The sequence below is a fragment of the Bubalus kerabau genome, chromosome 1 (assembly GCF_029407905.1).
Source record: "Bubalus kerabau isolate K-KA32 ecotype Philippines breed swamp buffalo chromosome 1, PCC_UOA_SB_1v2, whole genome shotgun sequence".
Taxonomy (NCBI): Eukaryota; Metazoa; Chordata; class Mammalia; order Artiodactyla; family Bovidae; genus Bubalus; species Bubalus kerabau.
This window is the reverse complement of record NC_073624.1, coordinates 201884773-201902771: the sequence shown is the minus strand read 5'-3', so window position 1 is coordinate 201902771 and position 17999 is coordinate 201884773. Positions and strand designations below refer to the sequence as shown.

The window sequence follows — 17999 nt, the reverse complement described above, 5'->3', positions numbered from 1 at the left end:
TCTCTCAGTAGTTATAGGAGTTATAAAAGGAAATAAAACTGATTTTTTTAGGCCATGCTTAAGCTAAATATAAAATACCTGCTAAAAAATACAGGGCATGGAAGAAAAGAAATTCCTCACTCTTCAGTCTGATTATATTCATACCTCCTCTTATTAGTTTAATAATAGTCTATGAAAAAATGTCTGCCATTAACTGAAGTGATTTAATTAACCTGAAAAATCTTGGGTTTGAATTATGCCTGCATCTTACTGCTTAATGAATAAAGAAATAAGGCACTGTACATTATATGGCTTTCTTTAGACAAATCAGTAGTTGCTTTTAACATCACCAAAAACAGTAGCTACACAGTCTCTGAAACTCTGCAGGAGGTTTTATCTGCATGTTCTAATTATAGCTCTTGGATGCTCCGTGAAGAAAAGGCTGAGTAGTTCCACATGTAATTGCTCTGGGAATGATGTAATCAAGGCTTGAATCACTGCCTTGACTGAATTTTTTCCCATGGAATATAGGCAATAACGCAATGTCTTGTATTTGTCCTGGTTCGGGTTTCTTTCCCGTTTCTCTGGTTTTTCCCCAGTTTCACATGCTGTAATGTACACTCGAATTTGTAGCAAAAGATTGCATGGTTGTGCATTTGTACCTAGTGATGTTTTCTAAGTGAGGAAATGCTTTATGAGCAATAAAATTCCATATCACATAATTAAAGTACACAGAATCTGACGTTTACTAGATACTGTTGCAACATCACAGACATTTTTTGAGTCCATATGGAACTGTGACACTGTATTCAAATTTTTAGACTAAACCTTTCACGATTTTAGAATTGTGTAAGTCGCCTGATTCTGAAGTAATGATAGGTGTGATACTGCCATTTGGGCAAGCAGCAGTGTTGAACATAAAACTGCATTGTTGTTGTTTAGTCGCGAAGTCATGTCTGACTCTTTTGCGACCCCATGGATTGTAGCTGACCATACTCTATCCACAGAATTTCCTAGGCAAGAATACTGGAGTGGGTTGCCATTTCCTTCTCCAGAGGATCTTCCTGACCCAGGGATCAAGCTTGCATCTCCTGCATTGGCAGGCAGATTTTTTTACCACTGAGCCACCAGGGGAGCCCATAAAACTGCATTAGCTGCATTTTAGTGGAGCATCCCTTATGAAGGGTGTTATTTCATTGGAAGCACTTGGATTTATCATTCTGGTCCTTTTGGATAAACCTAGAACAGAGAAGGCAATGGCACCCCACTCCAGTACTCTTGCCTGGAAAATCCCATGGATGGAGGAGCCTGGTGGGCTGCAGCCCATGGTGTCGCTAAGAGTCGGACACGACTGAGCAACTTCACTTTCACTTTTCACTTTCATGCATTGGAGAAGGAAATGGCAACCCACTCCAGTGTTCTTGCCTGGAGAATCCCAGGGACAGGGGAGCCTGGTGGGCTGCCGTCTACGGGATCACACAGAGTCGGACACGACTAAAGTGACTTAGCAGCAGCAGCAGCAGAGTGGAACATAAAGAAGCTCTGCAAACAGTATTCTGTTTAAAACATAGTTAGAGAATGGCATTGAAACATGTAAAATATCATGTATGAAACGAGTTGCCAGTCCAGGTTCGAAGCACGATACTGGATGCTTGGGGCTGTTGCACTGGGACGACCCAGAGGGATGGAATGGGGAGGGAGGAGGGAGGAGGGTTCAGGATGGGGAACACATGTATACCTGTGGCGGATTCATTTTGATATTTGGCAAAACTAATACAGTTATGTAAAGTTTAAAAATAAAATTAAATTAAAAAAAAACAAAAAAAAAACAACATAGTTAGATCAACGTGGGATATAGAACTATGTGAAGACCAAGCAAAATACATAGGAAACTTTGCTTATGACTTCTGACTTCCAGACTGATCAAAGATGGATAAACTAATATTTTTAATGTTTTCTGAAACTTTACATACATTAGTTTTTTCTAATTCTCATATGAATGTATAAAATAGAAATTATTAACCTGATTTAAAAGTGAAGAAATCCAGGACCTCAGTTTCAGTGCTTTGCCAAAACTGACCCCTTAGTAAATGACTGGCTGGCATTTTATTAATAGTACCAGCAGGACTTCCATGTTTTTTCCCCCACAATATCAGCATTTAATTACGTTCTTTAGAGCCCTGAACTTTGCCCTTTTTTTCCTTTGTTCTGAGGAGTTATTTTGACTCTTGAAAGGGGATGTCTAATATTATTTTGACATTCCTAATATGTTTGATCTTTGCAGAATGTGAAAGGGATTTCAGGCAATTTCCCTACCATCAAAATGAATGAGCTGTTGAATAATTCAAGCTTCATTTTCTCATGTGTTATACCAGAGGTGTTGCCTTTCTGGTTTTTTATCTTAAGTTCAAAGGCTGTCTATTATTCTGGATTATTTTTCTCCTAACAAGCTCTGATTTTATAGTAGTAATACCATTTGACAATACCTGTGTCACTTCCATTACTGGTATTTCATTTAGGAGTTTCATCTGTTTAACATTGACCCTGACAGCTAATAGATCCACTCTGTGGATCTATCTAAAGAACCAGTGCATTAGAGCTCTAATAAAAGCATTTCCATCCTTTTGTTATTAGACTATAGATAGGTTTTTTCAACTATTTGATGATGTAGTTGTCAATTATCCTAACCACCAAAGGGAATTTGGGGTCAGCTAAATAAAACATCATGTGCCCTTGGGTAGGTTAGAGTTGATGTTGACAATACATGCTATCTAGCCCTTATCAATGGTTTGCCTTGGGTCATTCTTCTGTGTGTTTTTGTGTTATTTTTCCCTCATAGTATCATTTTTCCCTCCTAAAAATGCAATGTCTTAGACACTGTATTATTATCTACATTGTACAAATGAGGAAACTGTGCCACTGCTGTTCAAGGTCATAGAGCCAGGCGGTGATCACAGCAGGGTTGTAAGGCAGGAAGTCAGCTTCCACAGCCCACATTGTTCACCCCTTCTCAGGACTGCTCAAAGCACAGCCCCTGCACTGTGCACAGGTCATCTATAAAGCTTACAGACATTCAAGTGAAACTTACTTGAAAGATGCTGGCAGATAGAAAGTAAAAACATAAGGCAAGATAGACGAGTGCATGCTGTGGTAGCAAACAACTGGTATCACAGAAGCATTGAGCTGTTTCTCGTCTACTCCAAGTTTACCCTGATTCCCTCAGACTCTCCAGGGCAGGTGTACCTCAGGTGGCCATTCAGTGATCCAGGCTGGGTTGGATGTGTCTCCAGCACCTGGCCATGCATCCTCTTCCAAAATCACCACGACAGAAGAAGAGAAGACTGCAGAACCTTAGCTGTTCCTTTTCCTCAGTCCTTGTTTGTGTCATTGGCCAAAACTAGTCAGGTAGCCCTTTCTGTCATCCCCATATCCTCAAGAAAGGAAAGGATATCCACATATGGGTGAGTACCAGTCATTTCAATCATGGTTTCCAAAGGAGTAATTTTTTGGCATGTGTATAATGTGAATATATTACAGACTTCCTTTTCTTTCCTTTTCATATTACTTGACATTTGTTTAATCTCACCATAAGTTACAATGCCATGTCAGTTTAAACAAAGAAGGAGAGAAAAGATGTGACTCTAACAGCCTTGCTAAAAATTTAGTGGAGGGAATTGACAGCATTTATGAAGATGACAGGTAGATTTTATCTCAACCTTAGCAGTCCATTCTAAGGATCAGTCCTGGGAATGATGCTAAAGCTGAAACTCCAGTACTTTGGCCACCTCATGTGAAGAGTTGACTCATTGGAAAAGACTCTGATGCTGGGAGGATTGGGGGCAGGAGAAGAAGGGGATGAGAGGGTGAGATGGCTGGATGGCATCACCAACTCGATGGATGTGAGTTTGGGTGAACTCCGGGAGTTGGTGAGGGACAGGGAGGCCTGGCATGCTGCAATTCATGGGGTTGCAAAGAGTCGGACATGACTGAGCAACTGAACTGACTGACTAGCTACCATAATTGAATTCTGAGATTATTCGCCAACATATATGTTTTATTTAAGCATTTGAGGAGTGCAATTTTTGAATGAAGAATTTTTCAGTATATTAGGATACTATATGAATAGCTATCCTCATAACGATAGATCAACCTTTGACAACTTATTTACCCCAACTAGTAAAAAAAAATATGACATTCTACTACAGAAATTTGTCATAGATAATGTAACATGTCATGTTTATAATGTTAATTTATAGGATAAAAATGTAAATTTGAAACCAGAAGATCTAGATTTGAGGTTCAATTTTCCCATTTCCCATGTGTTCTTGGTCAAATTGCTTAACTAGGTCTGAAGCTGGCTTTCAAATGAAGATTAACTGTGTTATTTTCTACCTAATAGGCAACCCACTCTAGTATTCTTGCCTGGAGAATTCCGTGGACAGAGGAGCCTGGTGGGTTATAGTCCATAGGGTCATGCAGAGTCGGACATGACTGAGCAACTAAACACAGCACAGAGTTCTTGAGTCACTATCCACTTCCCTGTGTGTACTCTGGGCTCACCCAGTCCTCCTGTACAAAGTAAGAGGCAAGAAGATTAAGATCAGCAGAAGGATGCTGCAATTTCTCAAACCCCAAGTGAATGTCTATGGCATCAGAACCATAAGCTTCCATTCTTCTTAGACAGCAGTGCTGAAAGGTAAAATGGATGAAGCAACACAGGTAGGCAATTTTAGGATTCAAGAAGTCTGTAACCTGTAGCACAAATGAACAGACAAAAATCACCAAATCATTCCACCTTATTCTTTGCATACATCAGAAACACGTCCCAAACTCTTCCTCTAGGTTGGTGCTAAGTAAATTATGTATGGCAGCATACCTAATTACTGTTTACTTTATGTCTTGGTAATTAAAAAAAGAAAGAAAGAAAGAAAGAAAATTAATAATAAATTCCATTATATTATTTGCATAGGATGAAAGCTCTGCTGACACAGAGTGAGTTACATAAAAAGTTCCATCATTCTTCTGCTTTATTTGCTCAAATTCCCACTATTTTCCAGCTCATGTCTCTTTCCTGATGTGCATTTCCTCTGCCTTATTTTGTTTATACCTTCATGAGGTACTTGTTCCCCAAATTGCCTGATACCACACGTATTATTTCTACCAGAGTAATACTGATAGACTAACCATCCTCCACTAGCACCCAATTTCCTAAACTTTTTTCTATGTGTGTGTATGCTCAGTCGTGTCCAGCTCTCTGTGACCCCCATGTACTATAGTCCTCCAGGCTCCTCTCCAGGCAAGAACACTGGAGTGGGTTGCCATTTCCTACTCCAGGGGATCTTCCCAACATAGGGATTGAATCTTTTTCTTCCTCACTGGCAGGCAGATTCCTTAATGGTGAGCCACCTGGGAAGTCCTTGTATTTCTCCTCTAAAGGATACCTTACAACATGTTGTTATAAAGCCCTAATGATTTAATGAATGTGAAAGTATTTTGCTAATAGTAAAACCTCACACAAATGTAGATCAGTTTATACTTCTTACCAAATTACCATGTTCCATATTAATCATGGATTGAGTTGTCTTTGCCTAGTTTGATGCTAATGATATTTTATTCATCTCATTTTCATTTTACATAGTTTTTTAAGTTACTATTTTCAAGTAAGCCTAATAATTTTCTTAGAACCCTCTTAGTTCAAATGAAGAAATCTCATTCTTGACTTATTAGATTTTGTGAATTAGAAAATGAACATGCTAGAAATTCAAGGTGACTACAATTGAGTCCAGTTTATTAAACTGTTTTGACAAGTATAGCTTAATTTTAATTATTTATGATAATATTTAATAGTACAAGAGTAAATTCATTTATAATATAATTTATCAAATTAATTAAAGTCTAATACCACTGGGCCTTTATAACTCCTAAAAATGTTTGGTCAAATAAGAGATTAAATCATCAAGCTTTTGTTTAAAAAAAGGAATGTCTGTGTTTGTGGTTACAAACATTGTCGGTGATATTACTAAAATTTGACTAAGTATTAACTCTTATTTTGTGTTAAACAGAGTGTGATATACTTGACTACACTGAAATGGTATGGTACCTCCTCAAAAGACTAAGAACCAAAAGTAATTTGATCACAGTGATTTATGACTTAAGTATAAGTAAATATTGCTAATAGTCCAAAATTATCATCCAAAACAATTATTTTCCAACAATTCAAGTCACTCTTAAGGACAAAAATGGAATATTTGGATTTCTCTCACCTTTGTTTTCCAAAACTTTATAGTTATGTCAAATAATGACTACATTCTGCTTAACATTTTAGATATAGTACTGATATTCTTTTTTAATAGATTTATTTTTTCCTGAGTGGCTTTATTATCAGTATTACAGAAAATTAGTATTAAAATAGCTCTTCTATGAAAGTTGCTCAGTTGTGTCTGACTCTTTGCAACCCCATGGGCTGTAGCCCACCAGGCTCCTCTGTCCATGGGATTCTCCAGGCAAGAACACTGGAGTGGGTAGCCATTCTCTTCTCCAGGGCATCTTCCTGACCCAGGGATTGAACTCGGGTCTCCTGCACTTCATGCAGTTTCTTTACTGTCTGAGCCACCAAGGAAGCCTAGCTCTTCTTTATGATTTCCCAGTAGATCTTCTAATTATCAAAGCTCCAATTTTCAGCTGGATTTAAGCTGGATTTGGACCCTACTTCTCCTTTGCTCCTTTTCTTTTACCCAAGTGATTTGAATTTTTTGCCAGTTTGTGTGTGTGGGTGTGGGGGTGTGTGTGGGAATGCCATACTCAATCACACTCTCCTCAGAGAGGCTTTTATCACCTACATTCTGACATTACATTGCCTCCTGTTTATCACTCATACTCTTACCTCAGCTGCCAGACTATTCTGCAGATCAGTATCAGTATCAGTTGAGTCCCTCAGTCCTGTCCATGTCTTTGCAACCATGTCTTTGAACCTCAGCACACCAGGCCTCCCTGTCCATCACCAACTCCCAGAGTTTACCCAAACTCATGTCCATTAAATCAGTGATGCCATCCAACCATCTCATCCTCTGCTGTCCCCTTCTCCTCCTACCCTCGATCTTTCCCAGCATCAGGGTCTTTTCAAATGAGTCAGCTGTTTGCATCAGGTGGCCAAAGTATTGGACTTTCAGCTTCAACATCAGTTCTTGCAATGAATATTCAGGACTGATTTCCTTTAGGATGGACTGGTTGGATCTCCTTGTAGTCCAAGGGACTCTCAAGAGTCTTCTTCAACACCACAGTTCAAAAGCAATTCTGCAAATACCAACAGAGAAATTTTCTTTTCACTGTTTTATCTCAATCCAGAAAATTTCAAGACTCAGGATAATCTTCTGTTTAAAATTCTTAAATGTGGGCTTGGCAGTTCAGTTCTAGCAAAAACCTTTCAGAGACTGCTAATCTAGGGAGCTAATTAGGGACTAAAAGCCTTTCCAAGGCACCTAATCTAAGGGAGCTCAACCTAATCTAAGGGAGTTCCTGCCAAGTAGTCAAAATGGCCAACCTCCTGGCAGGCCTTGCTGCTGCTGCTGCTGCTGCTAAGTCGCTTCAGTCGTGTCCGACTCTGTGTGATCCCATAGACAGCAGCCCACCAGGCTCCCCTGTCCCTGGGATGCTCCAGGCAAGAATACTGGAGTGGGCTGCCATTTCCTCTTCCAATGCATGAAAGTGAAAAGTGAAAGTGAAGTCACTCAGTCGTGTCCGACTCGTAGCAACCCCATGGACTGCAGCCCATCAGGCTCCTCTGTCCATGGGATTTTCCAGGCAAGAGTACTGGAGTGGGATGCCATTGCTTTCTCCCCTAACAGGCCTTACTCAGTTCCTATTACTGTACCTTCTCCTGAGCCCAGACTGAAATAATTTATCCTCTCTGTTTCAAGAGAGGAGCTTTTTTAAATCTTGCTCAGTTGATTTCCACTATTTATCTCAATCTTTTCATTACAAATAAAATATTAAAAACCCACAATAGTAAAATGGGTACAACACAGGTGAAAATTCAAAAGTATAAAACTTAAAAATGCCTTTGGGAAAAATACCCAACTATTAATTAAACAAATATGAATTTCAATGCATATTATCTCTTAAATTAACAATATTATTGAAAGGCAATTATTTATTATCTACTTTCACTAAAAAATAAAAAAGGATATTAGAGTAAAAGAAACTTACAATGATTAAATCCAGTCTCTTCACTTAAGAGAAGTGAAGAGACTTGTCCTACTAAGGACTACTTGTCTTTACTTGTCCTACTAAGACTTCTTAGTAGGACAAGTAAACTCATTCGAATTCATGTAGAGAACTGGAAGTTTCCTCACTTGATATGAAATGTATTCTTGGGTACTTAAGCAGTTTCCAGTAGAAGGCAGATTGCTGCATATTGATGCATGAGAAATGGGATCTTGGCAGAGAAGAAATAAGCAAGAAAATGTGAGCTAGAAATGTAAGGTTTATAACATACTCAGAAAGTGCTAGACAAAGAGAAGGAAGGGAAGTAAAAAGAAAATTGAAAAAAGGTAAGCAATTAAAATCTCATATCTAACAAGTGAGCCGAATACAATGGAATAAAATGAAGGCTATACACTTAATACGTGAAGGTTGAGTTGTATTTTTTACTGTTTAAACTAAGTTTATGTAGCATGTGGCTATTTTATTTGACATATCTTTTTGAATTTGAAGATACACTCTACTTTGACAGCAATGTGGAAGAAAGACATTTTCCTTCCCAGGAATGTAGATGGCTGGTATGAGAAATTTGTGACTCAGGTGTGTTGTATAAAGAGGGCTTTTTGAAAGTCAGGTGTGTCTTGTAAATGTTCTCATGAGAAGGAGGCTTTTAGTTAGGTTTATACTGTCTTTCACTGCATGCATTCAGGATCCATCTTACCTAAGCTCTACCAGATCACTACGCTGGTATAGTCGGGGACATCTCAGTACTCTCAGGCAGCAAGGACTACACTGCCAGACTCAAAGAAAAAAGAGGTAAATACTGTTTGCAACTGGAATGTTATAGATAGCATTCTCCTTGAAAGTGAAAGTGAAGTCGCTCTTTGCGACCCCATGGACACCAGGCTCCTCCATCCATGGGATTTTCTAGGCAAGAGTACTGGAGTGGGTTGCTTTTTCCTTCTCCTTAAGCCACCCTAAACCTGGCTCCACTTACTGGAGTAAATATACAAGTTGTATAAATTTTCTTCTCACTGAGGAAATTCTAATTATTTTTCCACGGTTCAGTTCAGCACTTAACATAAAATTTATTTTCTAAGCCTAGAAAACTGAACCCCCATGTTTTCTGTTAGAGCATTTATTCTGTGAACTGAATCCAGAATGTTCTGTTGTGCTTGATAAAATCATTCTGATAAAGATGAGCAGTCCTCTCAATATATTTGTTGACAGAACTCATGGAGTGAACAGTCTGCTGTGAACTGTTTTATTGATTACCGTTTCCTATAGCTTTTGCCATGGCTCTTATTTAATGTATTGTGCCTTGCAATGCTTGGGGAGATTGGAATGAAATTTGAAAAGACTATTTTTGTATCTTTGGTTCAGTGTGTGTGAGAGCTTTCTTGCTGATGGTTAAGATGTGTGACATTTACTTAGCTTAGGTTATAAAAGTTAGACCTCATAAATTTCCTAATCCATGAAATGAGGGAAGCTATACTTATAACCTAAGGACTGATATAAACAGCAGCTGATACACACTAGTCCTTTAAACAACAGAGGAGTGGAATTGGAACTGGTAGTATATATTACCTTTAGGTATCTTAACTTGTTTTCTATATTGAGTTAAATACTAACAATGCATCTGGGCTTATATAGGCAAACAGAACTGTGGAAGTTTTGTTTTGTTTTGTTTTGTTTTAAGTGTGAGAATTCAAACACAGAAGCTAATACAAGAACACAGTTTCTTACACTCCTTTCTGAACTTCCTAGGAAAATAGCTTCTTTAACAACAACAACAAAAAAAACCAAAAACAAGGAGAGGAAACAAACACCAGTGAAGGTGGTAGAGAGGATAAAAGATGCCTATATATAGCTTCTGAGCAGACAGTGCTGTGGAAAGCAGGATTTTCACAAGTGTGGGAGACTGACTCCATTGGCTTGAGATTCTTTTTAATCTCCTTTGCTGATCTGGGGATGTTATTGCAAATCAGAATAAATGCAGGGTTTTTATAAAAAAGGAGTGCTAATGGTACCAAAGAAAAAACTGATGTTTTCCAGATGGAGAGATGAAGAAATCCCAGAATATATGTTCTAAAATTTCTTAGAGCTGTATGGTATAGAAAGTAGAGCATCACTGTGCTAAGGAATATTTCAGATGTCCTGAGTCTGTTCCTTTGCTTTTGTGCTATACCAGTGTGGATCTCAGTGCTGGCCAAATATCAGAATCACCTGGGAAGATTTACAACATGTTCTATCCTGAACCAGTTCAATCAGAATCGCTCATAGTCAGCTCAATATTAGACTATTTTTAAATTACCCAAGTGATTCTAGGATATCAGCATTTTAAGAACCACTAAATAATAATATACAGAGAATGATACATCTGATATTATTTTATCCTAATTGCAGCAGCATGAAATCCATATGGAGTGTATTTAGATTTTCCTTTTCCCATATAAGCAAGAGAAGAATGTACTTAGAAATCTATATTTTAAAGGGCTTATGTGGAGCACTAAAATCTTGTTTTGGTTAATGCAGCATTAAAAAGATAATCCCTGAGCTAGAGATGTACTTAAGGTCAATGTAAAGCGGGGAATGTATGTCTTCTGTGTATTACGTTGCCACTCAAAGTTTCTGTGATTTACTGCATCGTTGTTTTAAAAAGTGAAAAGTAAAACTTCATATTAAATTGTGAGAGAAACCCAAAGTAGAAGTGCAAACATTTTAAGAATATTGCTTAAGTATCTGTAATATACAAGGAATCAGTAATTCTAAGTTAAATATGAATATAGAATATTATCCTAATTTTATGACAATAATTCACTGTCATTTGTTATTCATATTTTCTGATGATGTATTTAAGCTAAAGTATAAAATATAATATCCTGACATTGCTAGAAATCTTACAGTCTTCATGGCCTCCCTGAAATTCTTCTTTCTACAAGTCATGTTAATTAATTATAACAAGCTCAAATATATTGTGGTATTTTCCACATGTGCTTTAAACAAGCTTTAAGTGTCTGTATATATCTTTCATTTTTATGTAAAGGAAGTAGAAGTCAATTTTCAAAATTTAGAAAAATAATATTCTGCATAACTACTTCAAGATTAATTTTCTATTAATTATGTTTATTTTTCATGATCAGCTTATATCCTTCACTAAATTTAACAAACTTTAAATTTTATTATTCCTTTGTTTTTATGCTCTTTGGCTAAAGAAATAAGTTATTGTTGACATTTAGAGCATAAGCTTACAATAAGGACATATAATCATTAAAAATATTCAAAGTATACATTAACTATTAATATTAATACTTACAAATAATTTGCAGTGCTCTCTTCTGATATGGTTGTAATTACTCTTAGAAATAAATACTGCCAGTTAATAAGTTGAACTGGAGCCTGTCATAAGATGATATGGATCGAAAAAAGTTGTAAAGCATTTCAAAAAAATTATCAAATATTTCAACAGAGATCTTGGTATGTCACTGATTACTTATTCCATAACAGGAAACTCACCTTTGAAAAAGCACTTTTATTTAAAAATTCACATATTTTGTATCATTCCCCTTTAAGAGTCATGTAGCAATGTTCAGAGAAATGGAATCTAATTAAAATGGGTGTAAAAATGGCTCCAAATAGTCTTCGGAATGATCTTACTAGAGAATAAAAAGCCATTTTCATACTCATGAAAATCAAACTGTTAGAGAGTGATTTGTGCTTTATTTTTCACTCAGAGAGCCTCTGGGAAAGGGGGATTTCTTTGGGTTAACTCAGATCACATTCAGACTCTCTCAGTCTTTGAGATTTTACATTTACTATTACTGTCCATGCCATCCCCATGCTTCTTGATGAGATGGCTCTCTGATATTCCTGTGCCATAATTGTATCTGTTTCTAAAGAGAAAACTTGCAGTTTGGCTTAGGGAACAAAGTATTTGCCCTCTCTGCTTGGAATTTGGTGTGAGTGGCACTGTATTTGGGCTGGAGATCTTCTGGATCCTCTGGCCAAGAGGCAGCTGTCAAAAAGCCCCATCACTGTAACGGCGCTAATGTGCAGACCAGCTCAGCAGAGGCCAGGAATATAACTTGCTGTTTGATTCCTTGAATCTGTTCTTACATAAAAAACAAAAGTTGTTTAACAACCGTATCATACCCATATACCTGATCTTTGGGGGGAAAAAAGACATTTGGGATTTTCAGGGAACTCTGTTCTGAGAAGAACTGTGTGCTTGGAAAGAGAGGGAGATAGGAAAAAAAGTAATATTTACTGAACAACCATTATTAGTTATTTGGGTATTTTATTTCTGTAATATTTTATTTCATAAGAGAGAGACAGATGGATGGAATTCAATCATCTATGGCAAAACATCAGAGAAAGCAATGGCACTCCACTCCAGTACTCTTGCCTAGAAAATCCCATGGACAGAGGAGCCTGGTAGGCTGTGGTCCATGGGGTCACTAAGAGTCAGACATGACTGAGCGACTTCACTTTCACTTTTCACTTTCATGCATTGGAGAAGGAAATGGCAACCCACTCCAGTGTTTTTGCCTGGAGAATCCCAGGGACGGGGGAGCCTGGTGGGCTGCCCGTCTATGGCGTCGCACAGAGTCGGACACGACCGAAGTGACTTAGCAGCATGGCAAAACATCAGTAAATCTGGTTGGTTCTTAAATTGTTTTCTATAACCCTATGTACGACCCTTTTTTTTTTTTTTTTAATTAATTTTATTTTATTTTTAAACTTTACATAACTGTATTAGTTTTGCCAAATATCAAAATGAATCCGCCACAGGTATACATGTGTTCCCCATCCTGAACCCTCCTCCCTCCTTCCTCCCTATTCCATCCCTCTGGGTCGTCCCAGTGCACCAGCCCCAAGCATCCAGTATAAGGAAACAGTGATTCAAAGTAATTTAAAAATTACGCGACAGAGGATGAGATGGTTGGATAGCATTCCCAACTCAATAGACAAAAGAGTTTAAGCAAACTCTAGGCAATAGGGAAGGACAGGGAAGCCTGGAGCCCTGTCTACAGTTGAGTTAAGCTGAGCAGAATGTGAAAACTGTCTTGATCTCCTTTAGGAGAGATGGTCATTCCCTTGTTACTGAGACCCTGAGACTTGGAAGGGTAAAGGTTACTTACCCGAGGTTTCCCAGCTATTAAGTTACAGAGTTGTGTTTGTGTGTGTGTGTTCAGTGGTGTACGACTTTTTGCACTCCCATGGACTGTAGCCTGCCAAACTCCTCTGTCCATGGGATTTCCTAGGCAAGACTATAGGAATGGGTTGCCATTTCCTCCTCCAGGGGATCTTACCGACCCAGGGATCAAACCCGCGTCTCCTGTGGCTCCTGCATTGGCAGGCAGGTTTTCTACCTGAGACAGAGTTGTGACTTCACCATAATTCTGATCTGTTTCAAGACCTATGAACCTTCCAGTATACTGCAACCTTGTAAAAATCCGAGACAAGAGGGCAACACTGGCTGCCTAAGAAGTTCCAAAGAGTGAGTCCTTATTTTCCTAAAACTCTCCAGCAACTTTAAGGAAAGGATTATCCTAGCAAAGTTGTATTCACTTGAAACTATTGTATGCCACATGTTCTATAGTTTTAAACAATCTGAATATTTTATTGACTTAAAAGCAGATGCAGCTTTAGGGCAAGAGCCATTTAATCTGCTTGCCTGCTATGTTCCTTATTTCTAATAAAGGCTCCTTATAGGCTGCAAATGATTCTCTTAGGATATTTGTGAAACAGCTGCAGGAAATTTCCATTTTGCCATCAAATGAAAATCGTTTGTTTGTAGTACTTATGAGTTACTGTGCCATTTTTGATAAGGGAAAGAAGAAAAGGAAAGTTAAAGGAAATAACTTCAGTTCTTAATAAATGGAGGTTTTTTCTCTCTGATTAAAATCTTGAGAGAAACAAAGGATGAAAAGTTGTCAGGGGCATTTCTGTTGCATATCAGAATTAGATATACTTGTGGCATCACCGGGCATAGATTCTTATCATAGGCTGTAAACCAATGGCCCAGGGAGACTAAAGTTACCTATTGGTTACTGATCAGTTTTTAGCTTCTAAGAACAGGAGGAAGTGTGTTTGTCTTCACAGAATCAGCATCTATGAAAATGTTTAATATTTTTCACTTTAATGATTTTAGTCTTGATTTAAAAAAAAAATTATCAAATGACAACCATCTATTTTGGGGGCATTTCTGATGGCAGTAAAGACATCTCTTATCCTCAGCAAAATCTCTTCTTGAATTTAGTAACTATCAGGATTAATCGTTCACCTTTCCCAGTGAGGCATTTACTGCAAGAAACGTGGTCAATGTTGACAATGTTGTCCATTCCTTGCTTTTAATCTTAGGATGTTTGAAAGACAAAAGACTTTTTTTTTTTTTTTTAGATAATGAGTGTATCAAAAGCTATAAAATTCCAACCAGTGTTCTAATCATGTCTATCATTTACTTCAAGTTTTCAACAGAATGGTTGAAAACACCCATCTTTTCTTCTGTCAGAAGGGTCATTTTCTTTTACAACAGCACTTATGAGCTCCTGGTTAGATTTTAATTGTCAGGAAATGATTTCCTTACGATACTTGAAATGAAATGTTCTTAAAACTTCCTTACTTGACTATGCCAGTATTCTAATAAACCTCAGATAGGAAAAGCTAAAAATGCCGTTATTATTACTAAGGAAATAAAATGGATAGGGTAAAGGAGACACTCATGATTTTATGAGGTACAAGGAGCCATTTTCGAGTACTGTGAACACTAGGAGATGTTATTATCGGTTGTATTAAACATATCTATTTCAGAAGGAGACGAGAATTAAACTAAGTGTACATGCATAGCTTCAGATTTTTAAGAGTTTGGGAAAATAGAAAACAGAATTAAAGATGGTACATGGACATTATCAAACACATTCAGTTTAAGTTAGCATTTAGTTATAATAGTATTTTCAGGCCATTTTTGACTAGTCATCTGCAAAGAATGCCAACACTTGCAGTGAGATTTTTTCCAGGGGAGAATTTTTATCATTATCTGTTCAAAGTATTAATTACCAGCCTTTAGCATTCCCTTCAAAAGCTCTTTATAATTACATCTAATCTTGTGTGTGATAATCTCTACTTGTAGAAATTTATACTGAAAATAAACAATTTTTATTAATCCACAAAATTCAAATAAAACCATGTGATCTTAGTCTGATATCTCAAAAACAGGACAATGGCCTGATTTAAACAGCACTGGCTTTAGTGATGGTTTATTCTTAGATTCACAATGATTTGTTACAAGTTGATATACTTAACGATTTTAAATTTATAAAATGTCCCTCTAGAAACAAATAACTATTAAGTAATATCCCAGCTGTCTAGAAACAAGGATACTCTTGCTCTTGTGATAGTGGAATTTTTCCAACCTTTATTTTGGAAGGAAGATTTACAATTTGTATTTCTTTGTACAGTTTTATTCTTTCAGGCATTTGCCCCAAATAGACTCTAGAATTTCAGAATTTTCAGGAAGAATCAAGTTTATTTAAAAAAAAAAGCAGACTACAATGATGAATTGTAGAGGAGATGGCACACTGGAATATCTCTTAAATGGACACATACCTCAATTTAATCCTTATTAGCCTGTTGCTGCTGCTAAGTCACTTCAGTCATGTCCGACTCTGTGTGACATCCTAGAGGGCAGCCCACCAGGCTCCCCTGTCCCTGGGATTCTCCAGGCAAGAACACTGGAGAGGGTTCTCCGCCTTACTAGCCTATATACCTCCAAATTCCAAGTAGTTGCGATCTATCCTGAAGAAGTTGGGGCTAGAGGAAGTCCTAAAGGTGAGAATTTCTGCTAGCCCTCAGTTGTTAAGCAAGACTCAGTATTACTGTGACTCTAGAAGGCACAGACAGACACGTTTTAGAATTCAGAGATTATTTGGGCCAAATTCTCAATTAAACATGCAGAACTGAACCTAGAACCCTTGGCTTCTTAAGTATGTTTTTCTTCAATATTCTTCATTTGTCTTCAATTTTTTTTTCAATAAGTATGTTTTATTTCATTATTAGAAAGTAAGGCATAAATGAGATTTGATGTGACATGTGTTGGAGGGTCAATATCAGGGCAAGTATAGAAGTGATTCAACTGTAGTCACTGAAGGCTCAACACAAAGTGAAGGCAATTTCCTTCTCTTATTTCTAAGCTTGTCAATGGGTAACTAGATAGGGAGTCACAGACTCAGTTGTAATCAGAGTACAGGCTGATAATGTAAAAGAAGTTGGATGTTTGTCTATGAGAAAGACAATAAGGAGTGGTGCGCAGGGCCCTTGAATACTCTCACAGACCAAAGACACCCTTACCATCAGAGATCTTTCCTGCATGACATTACACACATTAAAATATTCCCACATCCTACATTAGATAGAATTTTCCATTAAAATTTGGATATTTAGAATTTCTTTTAGAAATTATTTGGCAGCCATTAACCATTTTGGTTGACAGTTGACTATAATGGTTTCATAATCATATAAACTACATAATCAGAAATACATATGAATTCTTGCCAAAGGAGAAAATTGTTTTCAAATGTAGTAAATTTTACCTATATACTAAGTTAATATAACTGAATTTACCATAGTGGTACATTTTATAAGTATATAATTAAATTCATTGACTTTATTTTGCAAAGGGTCCTTTTTTTAAAATTTATAATTTTGGAGAAATTAAGGGAGTCTCAAAATTATTGTCAGTTACTGAGAATCTCATAGACCCTTGTTACTCTGCCCATATATCCAGTGGGAAAAAAATTACTTATAATGTGGGCATGTGACCAGCAGCAAAGCATATGAACTTCCTAAATGCATTTACATTAGAAGTATTTTAAATACTCAGCCAGGTAGGCTGCCCTACCATATGCATAGTAGCTCATGAGAGGAGTAGGTATGCTCTTCTCATTATGACTACAGGTGTATTCCTAGCATGTATTACTACAATTTTAGTTTTCTATTGGTTTTGTAACATATTATCCCAAATAGTAGCATAAAACCACCCAAATATATTATCATTCTAAAGGTCAGAAGTCTGCAGTCATTTTCACTGGACTAAAATAAGTCGGCAGGGATATGTTTTGTTCTGGAGACTAGAGAATTCTCCAGACTTCTTCAGCTCGTAGAGTTAGCCTCCATTCCTTGACTCATAGCCCTTTTCCATCTTGAAAGCCAAGAATGGCCTGCTGAGTTTTTCTTACTTGGTATTATTTTGATACTGGCTCTTCTATCTCTCTTTTGCATGTTTCATGAGCTCTTTTGATTATATTGGGCCCACGTGGATAATAATGATTTCCCATATTGAGGTCAGTTGATCAGCAACTTTTACTTCATTTGCAATCTTTATTTGCCTTTTCCATGTAACCTAACATATTCACTGATTCTTAGACTAGGACATAGACATCTTTGGGGAGCCCTTATTCTGCCTGTCACAACGGCAATTATTGTGCTCATTTACTTGTTTTCCTTTCCACTGGAATATAAAAGCATTGATAGTATATAAATGGCAGTTCAGAATGTTAAAAAAGAATCTTTGAATGTTTTAACTTGAAACTTATATGATTAAGCCATCAATATTACAGATTAAAAATCTGAGTTGAAAAGGCAGTAAGTTACTTGCTGAGGTTCCCTCAGCTCCATAGTGGGTTAGAACCTAGCACTTCTTGTTAGTAATTTTCTCTCTGTCATAAAACTGTCTATTTGTAATGCATCCCCTTTTTCATATGCAGTATAATTTTGAGATTAATAGTTGGTTGAATTCATAGAATGTAGGTCCAATGAAAGTT

The 17999-nt window shown here is 37.1% G+C and overlaps 1 long non-coding RNA gene across 1 annotated transcript in view; it reads left to right on the top strand.

Annotated features, from left to right (window-relative positions):
* The first annotated feature begins 8563 nt into the window (after positions 1-8563).
* LOC129629845 (uncharacterized) overlaps positions 8564-17999 on the top strand; it is a 98076-nt gene continuing 88640 nt past the window's right edge. Inside the window, exon 1 of the long non-coding RNA XR_008703346.1 lies at positions 8564-8994. This is a non-coding gene — a long non-coding RNA (uncharacterized LOC129629845). The remainder of the gene's footprint in view (positions 8995-17999) is intronic.